The sequence below is a fragment of the Lissotriton vulgaris genome, chromosome 12, assembly GCF_964263255.1.
Source record: "Lissotriton vulgaris chromosome 12, aLisVul1.2, whole genome shotgun sequence".
NCBI lineage: Eukaryota > Metazoa > Chordata > Amphibia > Caudata > Salamandridae > Lissotriton > Lissotriton vulgaris.
In genome coordinates this window covers 631,799,911-631,820,370 of record NC_141700.1, presented here as the reverse complement: position 1 = coordinate 631,820,370, position 20,460 = coordinate 631,799,911, and the positions used below count along the sequence as shown (strand labels likewise).

General features: G+C 51.2%; 1 protein-coding gene across 1 annotated transcript in view; it reads right to left on the bottom strand.

Annotated features, from left to right (window-relative positions):
- Positions 1 to 20,460, bottom strand: part of VPS9D1 (VPS9 domain containing 1) — a 339,137-nt gene that overhangs the window by 265,713 nt on the left and 52,964 nt on the right. The gene's annotated exons all lie outside the window — the stretch shown is intronic.

Here is a 20,460-nt window from a genome sequence, read left to right as displayed (position 1 = left end):
GTCCCCACTGGTGGCAGCAATGTACCTAGTAATAGGGAAAAGAGTTTCGATACGAAACACCTTGGTAAGATAGTGCCCCCCTTTAAACAAGGGGACGACATCCACAAATGGATTACTGCTTTGGAGAGGGCCTGCACTGTGCAGGGTGTTCCCCAGAGTCAGTGGGCAGCTATCTTGTGGCTCTCCTTTGAAGGAAAAGGAAGAGACAAGCTCCTCACCACAAGGGTGGAGGATGCTAACAATTACCAAATCTTGAAAAATACACTCGTTGAAGGGTTCGGCCTAACCACTGAGCAGTACAGGGTGCTGTTCAGGGATACCCAGAAAACGCAGTCTCAAGATTGGTCTGATTTTGTCGATTGTGCCACTAAGGCTTTTGAGGGCTGGTTGCTGGGCAGTAAGGTTACTGATTATCAAGGATTGTATAATTTGATGATGAGAGAACAAATTTTAAACAATTGTCAGAACCAGTTGTTGCATCAGCATCTTGTCGACTCGGATCTGACCTCTCCCCAAGAATTGGGAAAGAAGGCAGACAGATGGGTTCGTACAAGAGTTAAACAGAACCAGGGCCAGAATCAAGGTGGTCAGAAGAAAGCAGACCAGAAGGGTAAAGATTCTAAAGGGGAACAAAATGACCAGAAGTCTTCGACAGGTCCCCAACAACCCAAAGAGGGTGGGGGTCAGGCTCCCCAAAAGAAGAAAGAAGGCCAATCCAAAAGATGGTGCCAGTACTGTAAAAGTAAATCTCACTGGTTTAGTGAGTGCACCAAGAAAGGAGGAGGGCAGACTCCTGCCACTGCCGCCCCTAAGGCACCTGTGCCCCCTAGTACAGTCAGCAGTGGTAGTGCACCTCCCAAGGGTTTAGTAGGGTTAACCCTGGGTTCTGAGGGGCGTGACAACTTAGTTGGCACACTCACTCAGGCTGTCCTTGTCAGTACAGGGGACGCAGACGTATCCCCTGACGTAAGCCCCAATACTTTGGGCAAATACCGACAGACGCCTTTCATAAATGGAAAGATGGCTCAGGCCTATAGGGACACTTGTGCCAGCGTCACCATGGTGACGCCTAACTTTGTGGACCCTGGACAGATCATGCCAGGTACAGAATTCCTGGTGACCAATGCAAGCAATGTCACTACCAATCACAGTATGGCAATTGTAGCTTTCTCCTGGGGAGGGGTAACTGGCCAAAAGAAGGTTGTAGTTAGTCCAGACCTCCCAGTGGATTGTTTGTTGGGCAATGATTTGGAGTCATCACAATGGTCAGAAGTGGAGCACCGGACTCACATGGAAATGTTAGGTTTGCCAGCACATGTGTTCGCTGTGACCAGGTCACAGGTCAGGAAATGCCCCACTGAACAGGTGCTGGATCCTGGAACAACGGACCAGACACCTCCCAAGAAAAAGAGCAGTAGGGTTAAGGCTGCGCCTTCCCCCTTGCCCCAGGTCGTGGATCAAGTCTCAGAGGAGGCTGACCTACAAGAATTGAGGGAAACTGAGCCTAGGGAGTTCGAACTTGATCAAGTTGAATTCTTGGGTTCAGGGGGACCCTCAAGGGAAGACCTGGGGAAGGACCAGTTAGACTGCCCTTCTCTTGAACCCCTCAGACAGCAGGCTGCTGCTGAGGCTGCTGGGAACGCCACAGGTACCCACAAGGTATACTGGGAAGATGGACTCCTGTACACTGAGTCAAGAGACCCCAAGCCTGGCATGACCAGGAGGCTGGTTGTACCCTTGTCTCAGCGTGGTTTCCTACTTACCTTGGCCCACGAGATTCCCTTAGCAGGTCACTTAGGCCAGACGAAAACGTGGGACAGGCTCGTCTCACACTTTCACTGGCCTCACATGAACGAAGATACCAAGGAGTTTTGCCGCTCCTGTGTCACTTGCCAAGCCAGTGGTAAGTCAGGTGGCACGACAAAGGCCCCCCTTATACCAATGCCTGTGGTGGGGGTGCCCTTTGAACGGGTGGGGATCGACATCGTCGGTCCCATGGAACCACCTACAGCATCAGGGCACAAGTTTATACTGGTGGTAGTGGATCATGCCACCAGGTATCCTGAAGCTATTCCCCTTAGGACCACTACAGCACCTGTTGTGGCAAGAGCCCTAGTTGGAGTATTCTCCAGAGTGGGCTTCCCTAAGGAGGTCGTCTCCGACAGAGGTGCAAACTTTATGTCGAGCTACTTAACTGCTTGTCAGGTGCCCCACAAGTCTTACCTTGGCTTGTGACGCAATTCCGCAGAGACGACAAGAGCACCCGTCCCTGTACCCACCTGACCCTCGTGTAAAGCGAAACTCAACAGGGATGAGATGGACGCAGGGATGGGAGCCAGGGTGAAGGGGTAGTGGATAGCGTAGAGCTGGCAGGGGCGTCTGGGTGTTTAGCTGGAAACCAAAGGAGACAGGTCAGAAACAGAGTCAGACCCGGAAAGGAACCACCCCCCACATACACACACGGACTTTGTCACCCTCTGAAGACTCACCAATGCTTCCGGAAAGAAAGTCCCCCGATGAGAGCACCTCCGGATGTGAATTGCAATGGTAAGGCGCTCCTGCGCATTGCAGTCTTAATCCAAAACTAAAAGAAAGCGCTCCTGCGCGTTCACCCAAGCTAAAACAAAAGAAAGCGCTCCTGCGCAAGTAACAGTAACTGGAACCCAGTCACTTCCCCAGTTGCATCCCTTTGGCGCTCCTGCGCAGTGGGATACTGTAGAAATAAACACACAGCAACCAAAATCCTCTTATCACCCTCAATGCGCTCCTGCGCGATAAGGGTTAAGGCAAACAAAGAAAACGGCACGTTCCTGGAACCCCCAGGAGAAGGCACGAACAAGCGTCAGTGAGGGACGCGGACGTGAAGCAGGGTTGCGCTCCAGCGCGGTTAGTCTTCTCAGTCCAAGAAGAGCGAAAGGTATAACTTCTACGAGTGGCTGACGTGACAGCCAAGCAGCGCTCCAGCGCGGCTTGTCTCGGGCAAGGCGGGTCTCAGCAGCGGGATACCCAGCCTGGAATCCGGAATCCGAAGCACCCAGCCGGCGGGAAACGCGATGCTTATGCATTTTCCCCCGGAAGTGCTTCTGTGCTCTGCTGCCCGGAAACTAGACCGGGTACTCTACTTCCGACCGGAAGTGAGTATTCCGGCCGCCCGTGTATGTGTGGGGAAATGGCCGGCCGCAGCAATGCCGCGAACCGTGACAGCACCCCCCCTAGAACAGAACCCCTCCCCCCTCCCCTGAGTTCAGAAAAGAGAGACAGGGCGAGGGCTCAGGGGATGACTCAGATGGAAAGCACGAACCAGGATAGGAGCATGGCGCACATGGGACAAGGGCTCCCAGGACCGTTCATCGGGACCGTACCCCTTCCAGTCCACCAGGTAGAAAAGCTTGCCCCTGGTACGGCGGGAACCCAAGATAGCCCTGACCTCATACTCAACATGGCCCTCCACCACCACCGGAGAAGGAGGAGACGGCGGGGAGCCGCCAGACAGGACCGCCCGCAGAAGGGAGACATGGAAGACAGGATGGATCTTCATGTGCGGAGGAAGAGACAGTTTCATGGCCACAGGGTTGACCACCTTCTCAATAACAAAGGGACCCACAAAACGAGGCAACAGCTTCTTGGGACCATGAAAGCCACACCTTATCACCCCTGCGATAAGCGGGTTCCTGTTGTCTGTGAGCGTCAGCGTGCTCCTTGTAGGTGTCCTTCGCCTTGGCCAGTTCAAACCGTGCCTGTTGCCAGATGTCGCGCAGCGTCTCGTGATAAGACCGCACGGTGGGCAGGCGGCTATCAGGAGGTCCCTCCCACGCCGAAGTGCGGGGATGACATCCATGGAGGCAAAAGAAGGGGGACATGCCGATGGCAGAATGTTTGCTGTTGTTGTACGCATACTCAGCCATCCATAGTACTTCGGACCATTCCTTCTCGACAGTAAGCAGCAAACAGCGAAGGTACTGTTCCATGGTGTGATTTGTTCGTTCGGCTTGACCATCGGTCTGGGGGTGGTATGCTGAGGAGAGGCGCACGTCCATCTCGAGTATCCTGCATACCTCTCTCCAAAAACGGGACACGAATTGCGATCCCCGATCCGTTATGACCACAGAAGGAATGCCATGGAGGCGAACCACCTCCTGTACGAAGATCAAGGCCAGTTCAGCCGCCGCAGGCAGTTTCGTCAAGGGAACGAAATGAGCTATCTTGGTGAGGTGGTCCACTATAGTGAGAACTGTGGTGTAACCGGTCTTGGTGAGCGGGAGCTCCACCACGAAATCCATGGAGATGGTATGCCATGGACAAGGAGGAACCGGAATGGGCTGCAAACGGCCGACAGGTGGTTCGGATCTGTTCTTGCCTAGCAGGCAAACAGCGCAGTCCTTCACGTGTTTCTTGGTATCGGCCACCATCGTTGGCCACCAAAACGTCCTTCGCACGAGATCGAGCGATTTGTGGTAACCAGGATGGCCGGAGAGGACATGATCATGACACGAGTAAAGGGCCTTCTTCTGTTCGGGTACCCCTGGAAGATGTGTTTGGTTGCCGAAGCGCCGTGAACCACTCCCACTGGACCCGTCTTCTTCATCCCCTGTCGTGACAACGGAATAGGACCGTTTCCTGTCTAGTTCTGCCTGGCCAATGGAATCCATAGAAGCGACTACGCCCTGGAAGTGTTTCTCCGGCAAGATGGGGACTGGCTCGTTGTCTTCGGCGTCTTCCTCGGATTCAGCCAGCCGCGACAGCGCATCAGCCTTGGCGTTGTCTTTCCCTGGCCGGAACGTGATCACGAAGTCGTACTCGTTGAAGAATAGGGTCCATCGGAGCTGTCGGGCCGTGAGGGCACGTGCTGAACGTAGGAACTGCAAGTTTCTGTGGTCTGTGTAGATGGTCACCTTGTGTTTTGAGTCTTTCAGGAAGTGACGCCATTCCTCAAACGCGGTTTTGATGGCTAGGAGTTCCCGGTCAGACACGGTGTAGTTGCGTTCAGCAGGTTGGAGTTTCTTGGAGTAAAAAGCCACAGGATGCAGATGTCCCGTATCAATGTTTCGTTGTGATAGCACTCCGCCTATGGCGTCCCTAGAGGCGTCTGCCTCTACTATGAAGGGTTGCTCAGTGTCGGGGTGCACCAGGACTGGGGCTACGGTAAACCGTCTCTTTAGTTCTTGGAAGGCGTCGTCGGCATTTTGATCCCAACCAAAACGTACCCCCTTGCGCAACAAGCGCGTGATGGGGGCCACCATCTCTGAAAAGCCGGTGATGAAACGTCGGTAATAGTTGGAAAAACCGAGGAACCTCTGGACCCCTTTCACGGACTCCGGGGTAGGCCAAGACAGAATGGCTTCTACTTTTTTGTTGTCCATTTGAATGCCCGCCGGAGTGATGATGTGCCCCAGGAACTCAACAGATGTGACGTGAAATACGCTCTTCTCCAACTTCACGTACAGGCGGTGTTTTTCCAACTGTTTCAGAATGGAACGTACGTGTTGAACGTGCTCTCTGGTGGACTGAGAGTAGATCAGGATGTCGTCTATGTAGACGATACAAAAGACGTCGATGAAGTCTCTCAATACTTCATCGATGAAGAACTGGAATGCGGCGGGGGCGTTGCAGAGTCCGAAAGGCATGACCTGGTATTCGAATAGGCCGAACTTTGTCCGGAAAGCGGTCTTCCATTCATCACCCTTCCGGACTCTAAAAAGGTGGTATGCACCCCGTAGGTCCAGTTTCGTGTAGATGGAGGCTTTCTTGACTTGGTCCAAGAGAATCGGGATCAACGGAAGCGGGTACCGGTTTTTTATGGTGATGGTGTTCATGGCGCGAAAGTCTATGCAAGTCCTCAGATCCCCTTCCTTCTTTGACACGAAGAAAAGAGGAGAGGAAACCGGTGATCTGGAGTGACGAATGAACCCGTTGTCCAGGTATTCGTCCAGATACGAGCGAAGGTGGATGTTTTCTTTTTCCGTGAGTGAATAGATCCTGCTGCATGGCAACGTGGAGCCGGGAATCAGGTCAATGCGGCAGTCGAACGACCGGTGTGGCGGAAGAGTGTTGGCACCCTTCTTGTCGAACACTCCCGCTAGGTCCAGGTATTCTTTCGGTATGGTTCCTTGGGTAACCAGTCCCATGCCGACTACAGGCAACGAGTGTGCCTGTATGAAACGAGGGCCTGGCAGGTCGTCCTTAACGTAACAAGCGCTGCAGCAGTGTTCCGACTCAAGGTGGATGGTTCTGGTCACCCAATCAATGCGGGGATTGTGCTTCACCAACCACGGCAACCCCAAGATCACCTTGAATTGAGGGGCGTCGATAACGTCGAAACTGATGGACTCGGTGTGGTTGTTTGAGAAGGTCATCGTCATGTTCTCTGTTCGGTGTCTGATAGGGCCGGAAGTTAGGTCTGTTCCATCAACCGCCTTGACGGGTTCTGGTTGGGCCTTCGTTACTGTGTCGATGCCCAAGGCGCTGGAAAATGCGGTGTCTATGAAACAGCCCGTCGCCCCTGAATCCAACATGGCGGTTACCTCCCAGGTTCTTCCTGCCAGATTCCGTAAGGATACGGCCATGCCGACGTGATGACTTCCGTCGTATACCACAGGGATCGCAGATGTACAAGACGAATAACCCAGAGGACGGATCCCCATGTCTACTGGGTTGTCTCGTTTCCCGTCTTGTCGCCCTTGCTGATGGGCAATGCGTACGGCCTTCTGCCTCGTGGTTTAGAGGGCTTAGCAGGGCATTCCCTCACGAAGTGTCCGCTTTTGCCGCAATATAGGCACTGGTTCTGCTTCCTCCTACTTTCCCTTTCTTGACTTGACAAGGGTCCTCTCAAACCCCCGATCTGCATGGGCTCCGACGCCTCTCCCTGGGGATTGGAGTCCTCTTTGGCTTTCTCAACGCCCTTGTCCCCGATAGGCAAGAGACGATTTTCGTTGCCTTTCCCCCTGTCGGTCCTTCTTTCCTGTAGACGGAAGTTCATTTTCACCACCATGTCGATGAATGGACCTATAGCCTCGGGCGGAGCGGGATATTGCGAGATAAGGTCTTTCAGGTCATCCCGTAAACCGCGATAGAACACAGAGACCTTCTTATCCTCAGGCCAGTGGGCCTCGATGACAAGCCTGTTGAACATGGTGATGTAATGGAGCAGGTCCTGGTTGCCTTGTTTAAGGCCAAGCAGCTCGTTATCTGCGGCCTGCACGAAGGTATGGCGAGCGAACATACACCGCATAGCTTCCTTGAACGTAGGTAGGTGGTTAAGCATGGGATCGTCGTTCTCCACCAAGGGAATGGACCACTGAGCGGCATCTCCGCCCATATACGATAGTATGTAGGCTACCTTGGAAGCGTCGTCTGGAAAGGCCGCGATTCTTGCAATGAAATGCAGTTGGCATTGATGTATGAAAATCCCGTACTTCGTGCTATCACCATAGAAACGTTCCGGTGGGGCCAACTGCACAGGATGGGGAGTGACGACCTGGATGGCGGTGTCTTGGTTGGTGGCGGCGGAGGACCCCCCAAAGGTGAACGTCGGAGGTCTCAACAGGCCGTCTTGTCTAACCCTAGGGCTGGGAGTAGTACCCCAGGGATTGGTGACCCCGGCTGCCATTTGACCCTGTAGGGCCGTTATGTCATGGCGCAATGCAAGGTTCTCTGTCTGCATGGCAGTCAGCATGACAGCGATATCCTGCAGAGTGGCCTCCGGGTCGCCCATGTCGTCTGGGCGGAATAGATACCGTGGGCTTCGGATTCTGTCAGGTGCCCCACAAGTCTTACCTTGGCTTGTGACGCAATTCCGCAGAGACGACAAGAGCACCCGTCCCTGTACCCACCTGACCCTCGTGTAAAGCGAAACTCAACAGGGATGAGATGGACGCAGGGATGGGAGCCAGGGTGAAGGGGTAGTGGATAGCGTAGAGCTGGCAGGGGCGTCTGGGTGTTTAGCTGGAAACCAAAGGAGACAGGTCAGAAACAGAGTCAGACCCGGAAAGGAACCACCCCCCACATACACACACGGACTTTGTCACCCTCTGAAGACTCACCAATGCTTCCGGAAAGAAAGTCCCCCGATGAGAGCACCTCCGGATGTGAATTGCAATGGTAAGGCGCTCCTGCGCATTGCAGTCTTAATCCAAAACTAAAAGAAAGCGCTCCTGCGCGTTCACCCAAGCTAAAACAAAAGAAAGCGCTCCTGCGCAAGTAACAGTAACTGGAACCCAGTCACTTCCCCAGTTGCATCCCTTTGGCGCTCCTGCGCAGTGGGATACTGTAGAAATAAACACACAGCAACCAAAATCCTCTTATCACCCTCAATGCGCTCCTGCGCGATAAGGGTTAAGGCAAACAAAGAAAACGGCACGTTCCTGGAACCCCCAGGAGAAGGCACGAACAAGCGTCAGTGAGGGACGCGGACGTGAAGCAGGGTTGCGCTCCAGCGCGGTTAGTCTTCTCAGTCCAAGAAGAGCGAAAGGTATAACTTCTACGAGTGGCTGACGTGACAGCCAAGCAGCGCTCCAGCGCGGCTTGTCTCGGGCAAGGCGGGTCTCAGCAGCGGGATACCCAGCCTGGAATCCGGAATCCGAAGCACCCAGCCGGCGGGAAACGCGATGCTTATGCATTTTCCCCCGGAAGTGCTTCTGTGCTCTGCTGCCCGGAAACTAGACCGGGTACTCTACTTCCGACCGGAAGTGAGTATTCCGGCCGCCCGTGTATGTGTGGGGAAATGGCCGGCCGCGGCAATGCCGCGAACCGTGACACTGCTATGTGGAAGGAATGTGGTGTTAACTACAAGTTCACTACACCCTATCATCCACAATGCAATGGGCTTGTTGAGAGATTCAACAGGACCCTAAAAGGGATGATTCATGGACTACCGGAAAAGCTTCGGCGTAGATGGGACGTCCTGATCCCCTGCCTCTTGTTCGCCTACAGAGAAGTCCCACAGAAGGGGGTTGGCTACAGCCCTTTTGAACTTCTGTACGGGCATCCTGTAAGAGGACCCCTGTGTTTGGTGAAGGAAGGATGGGAGAGACCTCTCAAAAAGCCTGCAGCCAACATAGTGGACTATGTGCTTGGCCTCCGCTCGCGGATGGCTGAATACATGAAAAAGGCATCTGAAAACCTTAAGGCCAGCCAAGAACTCCAAAAAGCTTGGCATGACCAAAAGGCTGTCTTGACTGTTTATCAGCCCGGACAGAAGGTGTGGGTGTTGGAGCCAGTGGCCCCAGCAGCACTCAAGGACAAATGGTCCGGGCCCTACACCATCCTGGAGAAAAAGGGAGAGGTCACCTACCTGGTCGACCTGGGAACTCCCCGGAGCCCCCACAGGGTGCTTCATGTCAACAGGCTAAAAGCATATGTCGACAGGAAGGACATGAGTTTGCTCATGGCCCTAGATGAGGGACAGGAAGAGGAGAGTGACCCTCTCCCCGACCTGCTCACTCAGAATCCTGACGATGGCTCGGTAGATGGTGTTGTCTTTTGTGGCAGCCTCTCCGAACATCAACAGAGCGACTGTAAACAGGTTCTTCAGTCGTTCAGACATATGTTTTCTCTAACACCCAGTCAGACCGATTGGTGCACCCATGAGGTTGACACTGGTGACAGCTTGCCCGTCAAGAGTAAAATCTACAGGCAGCCTGATCACGTTAGAGACTGCATCAAAAGTGAAGTGCAGAAAATGTTGGAGCTGGGAGTCATTGAACCCTCGGATAGCCCTTGGGCTAGTCCCGTAGTTCTAGTGCCGAAACCTCACACCCAGGGTGGTAAGAGAGAGATGAGGTTTTGCGTAGACTACAGGGGTCTCAATGCAGTCACTAAGACTGACGCCCACCCAATACCAAGGGCAGACGAGCTTATCGATAGATTGGCTTCGGCCAACTACTTAAGTACGTTTGACCTGACAGCTGGGTATTGGCAAATCAGGTTAGCTGAGGACGCCAAGCCTAAAACCGCATTTTCAACCCCTGGTGGGCATTATCAGTTCGTGGTAATGCCCTTTGGTCTGAAAAATGCACCTGCCACCTTCCAACGGTTGGTGAATCAAGTCCTTACTGGGCTGGATGACTTCTGTGCGGCGTATCTTGACGATATCGCTGTCTTTAGCTCCACCTGGGAGGATCACCTGGTCCACCTGCGGAAGACGTTAGAGGCACTGCAAGCAGCAGGTCTCACTATCAAGGCCACCAAGTGCCAGATAGGGCAGACACAGGTTGTATACCTGGGCCACCTTGTAGGTGGAGGTCAGGTTCAGCCACTGGAGAGCAAGATACAGTCAATCAGGGACTGGGCTCCTCCAACCACCCAGACTCAGGTTCGAGCTTTCTTGGGCCTGACTGGTTACTATAGGAAGTTTGTCAGGAACTATGGTTCCATTGTGACACCATTAAACGAACTGACAAGTAAGAAAATGCCAAAAAAGGTTCAGTGGACAGCGAGCTGTCAAAAAGCATTCGATGACCTAAAGCAGGCCATGTGCACGGCGCCTATCCTCAAGAGTCCGGACTACTCCAAACCATTCATTGTCCAAACAGATGCTTCTGAGTTGGGTGTGGGAGCTGTTCTTTCTCAACTGAATTTTGATGGTCAAGACCAGCCCATTGCTTTTATAAGCAGAAGGCTGACCCCTAGAGAGAAGAATTGGTCAGCTATTGAGAGGGAGGCCTTTGCTGTGGTTTGGGCCCTGAAGAAGCTGAGGCCATACTTGTTTGGCACTCACTTCAAGATTCAGACCGACCATAAGCCCCTCTTGTGGCTAAATCAGATGAAGGGTGAAAACCCCAAACTGCTTAGGTGGTCCATTTCCCTACAGGGGATGGACTTTACAGTGGAACATAGACCTGGTACTGATCATGGCAATGCCGAAGGGCTCTCCAGATATTTCCACTTAGAACAAGAAGACTCACCTGGTCAAGGTTAGCTTATTGTTCCGACGTTTGGGGGGGGGGGGTCATGTAGGAGAGTAGGGTCTGCAATCCTATGATCACCCAGATTTTTTGCTTTTGTTTCACTGGTTTACGACTTTCTCTGGCTGTGGGCCTGCTAATCAGACCCACAGCCTGGCTGTTCTCTTTCTAAATTACGATATGCACCCTAGGTGCATTTACCAATTGGTACTGGGCCACCTTATCAGACCCCGTAACGCAGGGCATAGGTGTACCCAGGGCCGCCAGGGGCTGAAGCATGTATTATGCCACCCCTGGCTGGCCTCCTAAATTTGACACAACTGGCTGCACGACAGTTGGGGCGAAGCCGTGTAACCACCCTTCGCTTTAGGTATAGTAGCTCTATATCTAACCATACAATGGACACCCGAGTTCCTATCAGTCACTCCTATGGCAGGCCTTAACAATCCTGAAGGCAGAGTGCGTGGGCTCGTGTGAGCTAGGTTCAGGCCCGAGCCGAGCCCGGTTGCAGCTTGCGGAATCAAGACCCAATGGCTGTTCCATAATAACGCGTACCATAACGGTAACTCCGGTGTCGCGTTATCCAGGCATGTCGAGTAAGGTGTCATACGAATCGGGGTGCTGCCCTCTCACCAATTCTGGCGATGAGGTTAGCATCCCACCCTTCTAGAGGGACACGACATGTACGTAACTGTGAACCCCGGTTAAAGTTAACTGAAGCCTCAGCTCCACAAAATGGATGCTGCCACCACAGACACGAGTCTGACCTCCTGCTGCTGGGAGTCCTTCCAGCGAGGAGCACTTGGACAAAGGGTTTCCCGTCGAGGGCGGTGTTCGCACCGTCCCAGACAGGGTTTGTGTATTCTGGGTAGGTAGGGCTTTGGCGAGAAGGTGACTGCGGAGTGGCACCCCGGTGCTCACTACGCATCTGCCGGTTAGAACCAGTTCCAGGGGAGACGGCCCTGGCCTGGGGAAAGTCCGGCAGGGGAGAGGGGTGTAACTACCCCCCTTCCTGGTCCCACCCTTAGGGCAGGACCTAGTCATGTACCCACCCCTTTCTTTAGAATAAAGACCGGAGCGGGGACCCTTCCAAATCAGATCATCTTTGATTCAAGAACTACTTTCTACGAAAGGACATTCAAGACTCTTCTCAAGATTTCTCCCTTGTGACTAAGGAGTAGTCACCCTGCATCAGCGGGCACCAACTAAGAACTCTGCGGTTTGCTGTAAGTCCTTCCTCAAGGAATCCGACGGCCCAGCTCGACGAGAACCGGCTTCCCTGGCACCTCTGACCTCTACCCCCGTCATCAGCTCAGCTGTGATCTGTGGGTGCGACGAGACCTCGAGGGACCGGCCATCATCAGAACCTGCACGCTCTTAACGCCAGCACGACCATCGAGGTAACTCTCTGGTGAGTGCTCTGGGGTCCGAGAAGCCCCGACCCTGAGCCGCTCCAGCACCGAAGTGCAGTCTCCCAGCATCTCCACGATCTGCGTGGGGCCCTTCTGCTCGCTGCTCAGCACGTTGTCTGGTCACTAGCCGCTGGCTTGTGCCCTTCTGTGACGACATCCGAGAATCATCACCGCTGGTCTGGTTGCTCCAGACTGGCCCTTGCTTCCGTCTTTGCGAGAAGCGCCCCGGACCCTCCTGGTCCACTCAAGACGCCATCTTAGGCCCACCACGTGGCCCTGAGAACTGCCAAGGCTTGTTGCCCCATCCTGGGCCCAGCGACGCCGACAGCATCATCCTTCGTGGGACAGCTCGCACCTCCGCCGTGGTCGCCGACAACGCCTCCTGGTCCGTGAGACTGCAGAGCCTAGCGTCGCCCACTCACCTGGTCGAGGTGACGGCCAACCGGTGCCTTCCTGGTACCCTCTGACTACTGGCTAGTAGTACGAACTTGGTCCTCTCTGCTTTCAGGTTTCATCAATCTCCGATCCAGGCTTGGATCTCTACGAACTATTCAGCACTGGTCGCCGGCCAGCAACTCCTTTTCTTCCGGCTCCTGGCTCGTCAGCGAAGACCCCAACGCCTGTAAGACTTGTGCAGCCGCAGCCCTCGTGGCTAGGTAACTCGGCATTTCGGTGCCTGCATAGCCTCCTTACTCTAGGGTCCTGAGTCCCTCGCTTCCGACTTGCCTTATCGGGTCCGCCCGAGACCTTAATCTTTCCGTGTCCTCGGACACTTGTTTTAATTGTGCACTTGAAGTATTTGCTAAAGAGATTTGGTTTGTGCTTAGTACCCTGTCCTCATAAAGAGTACAGGGCTGTTGTGATTCTTAATAAATATACTGTTTATTTTCATAACACTTGTGTGGTGTCCTTTCACTGGGTGTTCAAGGGGTACGTGTGTGGTAAACAGCTGGCTTAACACGCCCTCTCGAGTCTTTAGCCTTAGACTGCTCGTATCCACGCTACTAGGATAGCTGGTCTATAGGTTGACTTACAACCAAACACCATAAGGGTCGTTGGAACGATACATAGCGGTCGCTAGAATAGCGAACGTTGCATATCGGGCCAACTTCTCACAAGAAATATATAATATTTACAGTGCTAAAAAATTAAACTGTGATAACTAGCACTATTAAAGTACTTCAGTACTACTCTGTGCCTCTCTTCCTCGAATGCCTCTTTCCTGGGCTAAAATCAAAGAAATCTAGCTTAGAAATTTTCTCATACCCATACCACAGATATAATTCAAAGAAAGGTCCCCTTATCCTGTGCCACTTCTGCTTACCTTTTTCCTTCCATATTTAAGAACTCATTTCATTTCATAAACTTTATTCGATTTTTATAAAAACATCATAAAAGTGTAAAGATTAAAACATTGCACGTGTAAAAGTTACAACAACAGGGGAAGTACATTTCATAGGGTTTACTTAATAGATATAGCGTAAGCTGGCTGTAGAGTTGATATACAAAATTTAATGGAAGACCATACTTTTTCTTACTGTAATGGATTTTAAAATAAAGGTTGCAGTAAAAAAACATATATCCGGGCTAGCAAGTGAGAATAATAATTTCATAGCATTTCCTGTGGTATACGTAGAATATTTCATAAACAAAGGTTTAAGAAAAAAGATACGCAAAGCTTTGTACAATGGACAAATTAGCAAAAAGTGCAAGGTGCTTTGTTTAGTTAAACCGTCACACGGACAGGGAATAGCAGAATGGCATTTCATCGTAGGAAATGCCACCAAATTATGTACAATGCAGAGTCTTAGTCTTGAGAGGACAAATTGATGGGACCGTCTACTAATGGCATTGAGGTACATGGGTATACCTAGAACATCATCTTTAAGAGAATAATAAAAAACATGGGTTGAATATTCTCTTGTTTCTGCTTTCCGCAAATTGGTTTTAACCCTCAGAAATTCACCTTTAACCTCCTGTTTGGACAAAGAGATTATACATGCGGGATCTTTGCTTACATCCATATCAAACAGTTCATTGAAGGTTGAAATCACATACTTTAACCAGGGGATTTTAGAAACTTTTTCCAAATATAAACAATCTTTGATAATTTCTTTAGTGAAGCTAGTTTCAACCTTGGTCCAAATAGATTTCCAAACCAATAGTGGTCTCAATCCAATTAGGTCAGCTATGTAGTCCAACCCTAATTCTATGTGTGTTAGGTCGGTGGATGCCGAGGGTGGGAGGCAGAGTAATCTTTTGAGGAACATATTTTCCATTATTTGCAGGTCCGTTGAGTTCCAATGTCCCTAAACCCCGGAACCATACAATGCTATCGATGTACATCTATGTTTATAAATATTCAGCATATCTACGATACGGCGATGTGACGAGGGGGACCCGGACTCGGGCCCCTCTGGCTTGCCTATTCATGTGTCTCCTCTCTCTATGCAGCACACGGAGACGTGGAAAACCCCTGACGTTGTCGGAGGCCGTCCCGTGATGGACTCGGAGGACTCCTACGGCTTTAAGTGGGCGGATCCGTATTTGGGACACACCCTCCATTCCAAGGTAAAACCGTCCCTGAATCCACACAGGTGTGCGAGACACCCGGAGGCGGAGAAGGAGACTGGTGGCGAGAGTGGAGAGAGAGTGGAGCGGAGTGGGATTCGAGTGAGCAGGAAGATAGGAGGACGGAGGAGGAGTACAAGCAGGAAGATCGGAGGTCGGAGGAGGAGTACAAGCAGGAAGATCGGAGGTCGGAGGAGGAGTACAAGCAGGAAGATCGGAGGACAGAGGAGGAGTACGAACAGGACGATCGGAGGACGGAGGAATCGAGGGCAGAGACGCCGAGGGCGGAGAAGGAAAGAGACCGAGACAGCGACTACCGCAACAAGCCAGGAGGCCAACGGGATAACGCATCGCCCAGCCACACTTCCCGAGAAGTGTGGCTAGACCAGGTACGGTCAAGATTCAGCGGGTGGGCGGGACGTAGATGGAACAAGCCTCCCTGAGGACACACTCGACTCCCTCTGCACCAAACCCCCCCCCCCCCCCCCCCCCCCTCACGGTGTCCCGACACACGCCCTGGGAACTGAGTTGCACGTGTGTTATCCTCACCCCCTTATCCCGTGTGCAGAGTCCTCGTTAAGGACAGACTGACTCAGGCTTATTATTTTTCCTTTGCCGGTACCGGGAGACCCTCGAGACGGCTGAGAGACGGCCTACAACTCCCAGGAGGCAGTGGGAACGGCGGCCGGGAGCAGGGAGATCCACGACGGAGGAGACTGACAACCCCCTCCCTTTTTACAGAGTGCCTGTCCAGAAACGAAGACTGTACAAAATAATAAAACCCTCTTTGCCCAGAGCACCTTTGTCAGTAAACCTTTTTGATAACCCCGCCGAACCCTCACAGGCGACTTCCCAGTTTTGAAGCAAAACGGAATACGCCTAAAGAGGCCTTCCCCATCCTTGCTTTTACATTTATTTGCTCTGGGACCCAAGAACCTCCATTATTGAAGGTAATGCCCAGATAACAGAAATTTTCGCCAACCTCAATACGGTTCTCCTTAAAATAAAAAGGTTTAGGATGATTTACCTTTTTGCCACACACCATAATAAATGTTTTAGAATTATTAATTTTGAGTTTCTTCCCCTGGATAAAATCATAGAAACAATTAATCAGTTTTTGGAGGCCTATTGGAGTTCTAGAAAGTAAAACGGTGTCATCGGCATAGAGCAATACCGGTATAGGTAGACCTCCTGCTTGTGGGGCATTGGCTTGGACTTTCTTTAATTCCTGCTCAATTGAGTTAATGAAGAGGGAAAAGAGCAACGGGGCCAGGACACATCCCTGTCTGATGCCAGATTTAACCTTGATCTTTCTAGTGCACTCCCCCACTGGTCCGTAACGGATTTGGGCCGATAAGTTGGAATAGAGTCTTGCTAAGAAGTGGATAATAGCAGAGGGGGCACCCATGCCCAATAGGGTTGACCACAACAAAGTATGGTCGACCAGATCGAAGGCACTAGAAAGGTCCGCAAAACACAGGAACAAAGAACCCGGTTTGGCCTTGGTGTATTTTCCTATTAGGAGATTTAGGTTAATACACTGTTCTATGGTGCCAAGAGCCTTTCTGAAGCCATATTGGGATGATGCAAGAATATTATTGTCTTCAGCCCATTCTTCCAAGCGCCTCAACAGGACCCTGCTCATGATTTTTAATGAGGAATCCAGAAGGGAGATAGGGCCTCTTAGCCTCTCCTCTATCTCCCTTCTTGTAGATTGGAATAATTATGGATTCACTCCAGGTTGAGGGGGTCTTGTTGTCGACGGCGGCGTCAAATGCTAGGGTCAATAGTGGGCTCCACAGGGCCAGATCGAATTTGTAAAGGTCAATTTGGACCCCGTCTGGTCCTGGGGCCTTCCCTCCTTTGCTACTATTAATTGCCATGTCGACTTCATGGAGAGTAATTCCCAGTGGTTCAGATGATATAATGGGGTTATTACAGATGTTATCATGGGTCTCCCTAATTGGGTCAAAAATCCCAGTGAAATGTAGGACCCAACTATCTTCGCTTACTTAGGCAGTAAGAACTGGGAATTCTTCCTTCTGGAGGAATGGGCTACTGATAGTACTCCAGAACACTTTACTATCCCGGAGGGCTGCTGCTTTAATCAGGTCATCCCAGGCTTGCTCTCTTAGTTCTTGCTTCCTACGCTTCAGTTCGATGTTATAATTGGCCCTCAGATGTTTAACCACTTCCCTGTCTCTAGGTAGGTTGGATAGCGCTTTCTTAAGGGCTTTTAACGCCCGGGTACACGCCTGATCGAACCAGCCTAATATCTCTCGTTTAATTGGGGCCTTGTTAGTGGTAAGGGTTTTCTTGATTATGGTGCCAAGTTCCTCGAAGTCGTTTATAATACTTTCAGATGGAGCATCGATTTCGAGGCAACAAAGTATCACTTTGGAACCGGCGCTCACAACTCTGCGATGTAAATTCTCAGATTTTTCCCCACACCATTTAATCCGTATTCCGTTTTGCCTACATGGGGTAATGTTAGCTACAACCCTACCGGTAAAGACATTTCTTGAACTCTCAGTAAGGATGGACATAGTTAAAACATTATGGTCACTCATGCCAAGGTCCAGGATAAGCGGGACCGTACAAAACGGAACAATCGGGGTCGAGATCAGCAGGTAGTCAATAACAGAGGCGGTATTCCTCCCGGTAAAAGTAGGAGCAATATTACCCTCTTTGTCAGGGGCAGGTTAATGGATGATCAAGTCATTCTTTAGCAGAAGGTTATTAAGGGAAATACCATAGGGGGAATGTAGGAAATGGGCTAAGTTCTCCCCAGTGTCCCCATCGAACCCACAAGCAGTTGTGTAAGAGTGTGGACAGGTTCTGATATTGAAGTCCCCCCCCCCAAATAATATCATAGGATATGGTTGATTTATAACAAATTTTGTCCAGGACTGCTTCGAGTTCATCCACAACAGAAGTGCTGGTAGAATCAAAAGTGTTATTGTAATGATTAATCAACAAAATATGCCTACCCCTGTTAACGACCAATTCCAATATCTGGGAATGGAACCCCACTATATGGCTTTTTTTTACAAGTACAGGGAGGTGCACAGATAATAAAATCAATAAACCACCTTTTGCCCTCCCCATAACAGATTCTTCGGCATGACAATTGTAAGAAACAAAACCATCGTAATGGATGTCATCAACAGACCAAGTTTCCTGGAGGCACAAAATGTCAAAGTCCAGGATGTGTTCTCTCCATCCCAAGGCTGAGACTCTTTGCCGCCACCCTGCAATATTCCAGCTCGCCATTAAGTATCCTGTTGGATTGGGGACCTGCGCCTGTTCTAAGAGGGTATCTATGGAGGGGGGGGCTGATTTTGCACATCCCATATCTGATGGACCCGGGGTATGGGGTGTAAGATAAACCTCCTTCGGATCAATAGATGGGGCAGGTGTCATGTGAATCATATCTGAAATACGAGGAGCTACCATACATTGATCCGGAGAGATGGTTTTAGCTGGGACCTCCCTAGCTTCAGTAACAATGACCAACTCAGGGGATGATAACTCGGGGGGTAGTCAATCGACTCCCTCCAAGCCCCCTAAACAGCCATATCGATTATAATCAAAAAAAGGGTTGAATTGAGACGAGTATTGGGGTAGCATGGGAGGTCTGGTATCATGTAGTCGTTGCCTGCCCCTACGTTCCACTCTGGTCCAATCACCTCTTCTAGTATGATGGGTAGTATTAGTAGGTGGGAAAAAGAAGGAAACTGGGAGGGTTTGAATAGTGGAATCGAATGATCTGTTGAAACCTGCACAGATATGGGAAACCGTACGGGGGTCTCTAAAACTAACAGTAATACAGTCTCCGTTAATGGTTTTAGGGGTCTTACCAATCCAGGGAACCCTCCTAACCATAATAATTTCGTTATGCAAATGGGCCGGTAGAGGTCTATTCCAGTTAAGCCACTTAATGATTTTGCTTTTCAGGGAGCTAAAAGTTTCTGTTTCCCCTTTTTCTAGTGGCGGTGCTCCAGCTAGGACGACCATAAACCGATTAGCTTCTGGTGGAAGATCAGGCCGTCTAGGTCTAGGGGTTTTATATTCTTTAACTGGGGATCCCTGATTCACCTAGTCCATATGTCCCGGGGAATTAGTTAAACCAGCTTGATGGCTCACAAAATGCTGGGAAATTGTGGTATTAACTTTGCTAGGTAAGGAGGGGGCAGGTAAGCAGCTTGCTAAAGAAGGAATAGGAGGTTGAGTCGGATTAGGGGGGAGGGGAGCTGGGGGGGTAGGAACAATAGGAAGAGTGCTTATACTGTTGGGCTTACTGGAATTGGCTAAGATCGAGGCAGGGGTTTTCTCAATGTTGGATATTCTGACGTCCAACCTATCTAGTTTAGCCTCTAACGGGGATACAATCGATTTAAATAAGGCAGCAATCCACTCCATGGACGCCTCTCTACTAGAGAGAATAACTTCTTGGGTATTATTAGGTGGCGGTTGGTCGCCATGCAGTTTAGCTGATTTAGCAGATCTTCCGGATTTGATCTCTTTTTTATTATATACTCTTTTCCGTTTCCTAATAGCACCTTCCCTCTTCCCTTGGATCTTAATATGGGTAGAGCTCTCTTCAGGGACAGAAATAATTGAGACATTATTACTTTCGGGGGCAAGGTTAATTTCTGCTACAGTAACAATTATTTTTGCCACAGTATCAGAGTCCACTCTTGGCGGAGGTTCTACCTCAGGAATAGGAGGCTGGACTTCTACCACAGAGATAGAGTTTTCAGTAGTTCTTACCGGTGTTTTGGCATTAGCAAGAGGCCCTATAGATGAACGTTTCAGTGACATTAGTACATTAGATAGGCGTTTCTCCAAGATGATAATTTCTTTGTCAATGATGTTGTTCGCCCTGATAAGGAATTTTTCCATACCTCCTGCGGTTGAAAGACCTCCGGCTATCGAGGATTTACTCCGTGTTTCTCTACCAGCCATAGTCCCGTTGACCGGTGGATGCTAAACAGGTTAGGGGGGTAGCCCGGTCCGGTCACTACTGGTCACGAACGGGCACGAACGGGCACAAACGGGCACAAACGGGCACAAACGGGCACAAACGGGCACAAACGGGCACAAACGGGCACAAACGGGCACAAACGGGCACAAACGGGCCCGCTCTTGGCCCGGTCTTCGCCCGTGCGCGTCCGCGCGCCTGGAATGATGGTCCAGCAAAATAGTCCTTAAGGTAAAGCCACGCCCCTGATTTGTATCCACAGGGAGGAGGCGGCGGGAAGAGGACCAGCTGTGGCAGGTTAGCGCACTGCCCGCTGGTCCTCGCAGTCCCGCTGCAAGCCGGAGATGGAAAGTGACTTGATTCCTCTCCTCGCTGTTGCCTCAGACGCCAGGAAACTCGAGCGGCGCCCGCGAATCGGGAGCCGCAAAGCGTGGGATGAAGTCAGAGTCAGCGGGAATTAGAAGGGTGAGTCCGCTGAACAGCCCGCTCCTCCAAAGAAGCACACACAGGGCTTAGGTCCACCCCCCTGATTTGTATCCACAGGGAGGAGGCGGCGGGAAGAGGACCAGCTGTGGCAGGTTAGCGCACTGCC